Below are 6,798 nucleotides of genomic sequence, written 5' to 3' on the forward strand. Positions count from 1 at the left end.
ATGTACCTTTGACAACCACACCCTGGGACACAGTGGCCGTAACAGTAAAGCCCCAGGCTGGCTTCCTGTGGCCAATGGAGATGACTCTCCAGGGTGAAGGATGCAGTACATTTACACTTGTCTCAGTTTTACACTTTCTGTAAGCTTTACAGAAGGTCCACTTCTGTTTTCTTCCCATATTGGAAGAAATTGGAAAATTGGACTAGTCCTTTCAGTGAAGTATTTTAGTACTAAAAGGTACTAACTGGCAGTCCAAAGATGTTAAATTAGTAGCAGAGTTTAACAACTTTTACATAGTAGTTGATTATTGGCAGAAGAAAATTTGATCTATGTATCCTGATTTCCAGCCTGAGCTTCTTTTATGTAAATTAAAAATTTATTTCCTAGAGTTTCATGACATTAAAACACTTTAGAGATAAATCTTAGGGAATAGGGTTTTCTCTTTAGTAATTTAAGTATATACAATTATAAACTTTTTTTTTATGTTTTAGACTTTTATTAAATACAAGTGATTTTTCTCAAGTACAACCTCTTTGTGTTTCCTTTTTGATTCTTCCAGGCTTTATTTCATTAAAATGTATAGAATTCATTCAGATTTACTAGATTCACTCATACAATGACAATTGGCTTTCTAAGAACTATTAGATGGGCAAGAAGCTTTTGAGCCTAATAATAGTTCATTCTTAGAAACAGGAAACAAAACTTTGCCAAGATTAAACAAGCCCAAACACCAAAGGTTCCAGGTCAGTTTGAAACAAGAAACCACAAATTTTAATTGGATCTAAACTTGGCAGTGTAAGACTCACAAGGATTGTTTCTAGTATTATATAGAGGAGATATATACACAGGCTAACAAAGGGAGACAGGAAGGCCAGTTTAAACTAGCAGAACATTCCGGAAAGGATTTAAAATTTGAGTCTGTTGTAGTGAACGTGTGTCTGGAGCCCCAAGTCTCATGTTCTGTCACTAACACACCTGGACTGAGTTAACAGAGGGACAGATGCCTTTGCAGACATCAACCAACTTTTCTGAGGTGAATGAATGACAAGTCAAGTATACAATCTTCCACAGAAACGAGAGTTCAGAAGATGAAGTTTAAACGTGAAAAATCCATTTCAGAATTCTCATTTTCTTAACTTACATGATGAAGTTAACTGGGACAACAGCTCCTTATTTGGGTACCAGGGGGCTCAGAAAAGCAAAAAGATATTTGTGAATTATTTTTGAGTCACTAAAGAGAAAGTAGAAATATACATCAAAATACTTTACTTTTAAAGTGTAACTATAGAAGAAATTATTATGTGGCTGGAAACTAGCGTTTCATTGTCCATGGATCTCAGGAAATACCTTTGAGTTTGTTAGCACTTCCCTGTGTTTCTTAAAAGGCCTCACCAATTCCAAAGCACAGAATATAACATTTTTTAAAGCTTCTTCTTAAAACTATGAAATGTAATGCACATAAAAAAAGTATAAAATAAAACAACAAATTATTATAAAACAAAATAACATGGTAACATCACATATGTCAAGAAATAAAACAATGTCAGCTACCCACAAACCCATCCCAAAGTTTGGGACATATTGAGTCCAAATTTGAATGAATATTATTGCTTCAAATAGTCCCATAATGTTTTCAGAGGATAAAATATTATAATTCATATCTTCCAAAATTCGTATCCCAGATAAGAAGCATATTCAGACTTGAACAGTTCTGGTAAGTGTGAACCAACAGTAAGCCAAGATTTGTATTTGGTTTGAGTGAAACGTGTCAAGTGAGGACTTATACATAATGAACACAGTCAGCATCCAACAGAAAATTCAAATCTTTCCTGCTGGTACTTTGCTTCACGATGAAATTATGCTGTTAGGATCTGAGATCCACCTACAGCTTTTCTTTGTGGCCTGAAAGCCAGTTTCCTGTCAAAGAAAACAGGGAAATATCATAAGGTCTAAGAGGCAAAATTTGTGTAGGAGTAGGTTAACATTAGCTTGATCCGGCATTCACTTTCTAATATAAAGGAAGAACTTGTCTTTCCCACAGACAATTCACTTGTTGTTTCTGCTCCCATCTTTCCCAGACCCAGTGCTTCCTCTCAATGGGAAATTGTTTCTGGCAGCATGGATGTGGCAGGCCAGACACACAGCTAGAGAGTCTTCACAAATGGATTCCAAGATAGCTTCTTTTCAAAAAGGGCCTTGTGCCTACTATACTACCTTTTCCTCACCTCCCTTTTGCCAAATCTAGTTCAATATGTTTTGTGATGAGCATAGATTAAAAAAATGTTTTGCATACTGATTTTGTTAAACTTTTAAGAAGGATAATACCATGGCTGCATACAATTATTAGGTGAGTAAACTCAATTTCTCTCTATATATTTAGCTTTATGAAGAAAAAGAGAAAGAAAGAAGGAAGCACGGAAATCAAGAAAGAAAGAAAGGAAAGAAGGAAGTGAGAATTGTCTTCCTGTGTGTGCTTTTCAGCAGATTCCAGGCTGCTTGTGTCTTGGAACTATGTCTTTTCCCAGCAGAAACATATTAGAAGCTTCCTGACTAGCACAAAATTGACTTGCATGCCAGATTCTTGACTCTTCACTGGTTACTGATCAACTTACTCCTTACTCCTTACTGATCAACTGTTTCCCATCTTCCCTGTCAAGGTGTCTGCCTCATGCCCTTGCCTGACCTCTGGCTTCCTTGTGGTTGCCTCATCCGGTCTTTCTGATCTCCACTCACTTGGTGGGGTTTGCTTGTGTGGCATCTGACTCCAACATGGATCCTGCAGTTGGTCTGGTTACAGCACAGCCCTGCTGTCGACTTCTGCACTGATGTGTTCCATTTCTAACCAAACCACCCACTCACACCTCGCCTTTGCCTTGTTTGAGTCAGTGACCCAAGTTCTGAACTCACCTCCTCTCCCACATACTCAGCCTCACTTTCCTCAAGTTCTGCCCTTGCTTCGTCACTTGACATATTCTGTTCAGAGCACCAGGCAGGCAGCATCACTGGTCATTGTTTAGTGTACTCTGTATTCTTATTGCCATGAGATTGCTTCTTCAATTATTCTATAGGGGGCTAACTTAAGACAGGCGCCATGTCTGCACCTGCAGCATCCAGCTTTATGCCTAGAACTTAACATGCCTATGTGTACATTTATTGATGAAAGCTTTTAACCTGAACTGGGATGATTCAAGTAACATGGAGTCGAATTCCGGATTTACCCCTATCTCATGTTATAATCTTAAGCAAGAGATTTTATATTCTTGGTTCTCAGTGTCTTCACTTCCAAAACAAGGATGATCATTGGGATGGTCAGCTTCAAAGTTCAATTCTGCTTCATTCAATTCAGAACCTTAATTATGAAATCTTCCATAATGATACTACTCAGTTTTCATCCTAAAAGGGGGAATCTGCATTGTTCTCACCAGTATTCAACACTGATTTTCATAAGCGATTTTTTTTAAGGCAGATGATCTGTATTTACCTTTCTCATGCCCATCACAATGCTGAACAGATAGGTTCTTCAAATCCTAGGACTAATGTAAGAGATGAATCGCCACCTAGTGGACACATCCCTTGCCTGAGCCCTCCCCACTGGAACGAGAGGAAGCTTTGTTCTCTGGATGATGGATCCCACTCATAGTTTCTCCTTCCTCCACCTGACACACATCTCAACCCTGTAACTGCTTTTGCTTTCTGAAAAAATAAAAAAATAACAGAAGCATTCATCTTGATAAGAAAAGATGTATTTGTTTTAATGATATCTGATTTAATTTTTTTACCCATTTGTGTTTCACATTTACCATGGTAGGCATTTTCGGGGAAACGATAAGGTCCGGCAAATTCAGACGGGATCTTTTTAGTCTCTTATCAATTTGGTTCGAAAACAGTCCTTGAGCATTCAAAGACGCCTTGGCTAGACACACAGAAAATGGATGGTAGAGTTCACACATCTCCCAAGCAGAACAGACTATAGACAGCCCAACCTTTCATCCAGTTCCTCACCAAAGGCTCAGAGTTTTACAATTTTTTTTTAATTTGTTTGTTTAAAGGAAAACCATTTAGAAGCTAATTTAGGACTTTGGTTTAGTAGTTATTTCCATATAAAGTGGAATCTTTGCCTGGATAATATTTTCCCTAAGCTTGAGGAAATCTAAGTGACCTCTACTTAGAATGAACAAAAGGATATGATTGCACTAGATTTTCTTTCTCCACCTAGGAAAAAAATAGCCATGAGTGCTGTCAGCGGAGCTTCAAAGAAGCTTCAGAGAAGGTGGTCTTGGTTAATTCATGAAATATCAAGAGAATTGCTGCAAATCTTTAACACAGCTTCTGATGCCTCTAAGATACTTATTATTTTAGCAACAGAAATGTATTCATTTAACCAGCACTAATGATTCCTTCCCGCAGCTTCAGATTGGCCGGCTATTCATACTGTAATTGCAGCATGAGACTACGTTTCTCCAGCCTTCTCCACAAACACATTTCCCCCCTTTTCATTAGTTTTTCTCTTGCCTCTAAGTGCCTCCATCCAGCTCATGACATTCTGATAATTTAATTCCTCTTTCCGACAACCAACAACCCAGTGCAAAATTTCTTTTGTTTCTCCACAGACTTTTGTTTAATTTCTCTCTCTGACATTTCTTACTCTGTCTCAAAAAGACTTTGGAAGTTCTTTAAACCTAAAAATAACTTTTCTATTGATCCTAATAGCTATTCCAACTAAAGTTCTCTCCCACCCTTTTTCCTTACTCCCTTCCTTCCTTCCTTCCTTCCTTTCAAGATAATAATTTGAAACAGTTCTAACCAAGGTATTAATACAATTTCCCTGAGTTCTACAGACATATTCCCAGTGGCAATCCTGTAGAGCCTCAGTCCTAACTAAATCATTCATAGGATTTTGTCAAGATTTCTAAGTCATATTCTCATACCTCAGTCTTGAACAGACTTTTCAGACTTGCTGTTTCCACCTGCACTTTCTGGAAGCAGGTATATAGGTCAATCCAAACAGCTAAGTAGAAAGGACTGGTTGGGAGTGGAGGGAGCAGTGAAGAAATTATAAGCTTGGAGCCAGCCTTGCTCATGCTTTAACCCCCGCCCCCCAAAGGAAGATATACCATCATACAAAAACCACTCTTTCTCTTTTGTTCCATTCATACCCTAAGCAAAATCTCTACAGAGATCGGGGACAAAGACTAATTTCAGAATGGGTGTACTAATCAATAAGCATTCAATAAATACCCATCAGTATACATAGGCTATCTTAGGTGAGTAGAAAAGAGAAATAAATATAAGTCACAGTTCTTGGATTCTCTGAGTTTACAATATTATTTGAATGGCAAAACTAATATTTAAAGATTCATGGAAAACAGATAAGCATCTATGTGATAAGTCATATCTGGTTTTTTCCTATAGAACTCATGGCAGAATTAAGGCTTGTGTTGTTGACCAAACACTTGATACTAAGCCCTTCATGGAATTCCCCACGAGCACCACATTGAGTATACATAGTATGCCTGTACAGTATAAATGTTTCTAAGAAGTGTGTATCAGGAGCTCAAGCAGTGAAACATGGTATACTCTGTCAGGTGGTGAACTGGCAAAAAAAAAAGAAAAGAAAAATATATGTTTACATCTTAAGCCCTAGAATCTGGGAATGTGACTTTATTTAGAAAAAAAAGGATCTTTGCACATGTAATTAATTTATGGATCTTAAAGTGAGATTACCCTAGATTGCCATGATAGGCCTTAAATACTATGACAAGTATCCTTGTAAGAGACAGAAGAGAAGACACAGACCCAGAAGAAAAGATTATGTGAACACAGAAGCAGATATTCAGATCTTACAGTCACAAATCAAGAGAGCCCTGATACCACCAGAAACTAGAAAAGGCAAGGAAGGTCCATCCCTTGAGCCTTCAGAGACAGAGCTGCCCTACTTGATTGCAGACTTGTAGTTTATAATTTGGAGAAAATAAACTCCCATTGTTTTAAGCCACTAAGTTTGTAGTAATTTGTCTTGATAGCCCTAAGATATTAATACACATGGTAACCAATTACATAAAATCTTCTGATGATCTTACTTTACTGACCATAATTTCTGCTTGACCTTTACAGTAATAAATCAGAAATTAAAGGTATAGTCATATAGGATTAATGCTTGGATTTTCTCTGGGGAGTGTGACAGAATCTTTGAAGAGATGTCTGGGGATGATAAAAAGAGTTACAGAAACTTATCCATGTGTATCTGCTTTGCTCTCACCTTTTTTTTTTTTTTTTTTAAAGTTCTGGGTAACACCCAAAGGACTTAGAGGGTAAGCTTTGGCTGATCTGTTACCCTCAAACCCAAGCATGTCTGGCTTCTTGAGGCAAATCTAATTTATAGAAAAAGTGGATTGTTTTCCTTATATGTAACACAGTTGAGAAAACCACATCACAAATCTTTAAGATATGCAAACCAATCCTTTGATCTACCACAGTATTATTTCATCATTTTGGAATCCTTAAAGCTATGCTTGGATTTGATGACCAAATCATTGCTGAAATTTGACACTGAATGTGTATAATTAAAAGCATTTGTATCCTAATCAATAAGGCTGAGTTTTATCAGATATTGTTTATAATAATCATCGGTCATCTTAAGGGACATCTAAGATCTAATTCTGAAGTAATGGGATTGATTCCTAAACAAAAGCCAGGCATAGTAGGCACTCAATAAATAAATATTTGTTCAATGAATGAATTTATTAGGCTAAAAAAAAGAGTTTGACATCAGTTTGCCCTCTGATCAGGATGTGCATA

Source organism: Bos mutus, chromosome 7, assembly GCF_027580195.1.
Source record: "Bos mutus isolate GX-2022 chromosome 7, NWIPB_WYAK_1.1, whole genome shotgun sequence".
Taxonomy (NCBI): domain Eukaryota; kingdom Metazoa; phylum Chordata; class Mammalia; order Artiodactyla; family Bovidae; genus Bos; species Bos mutus.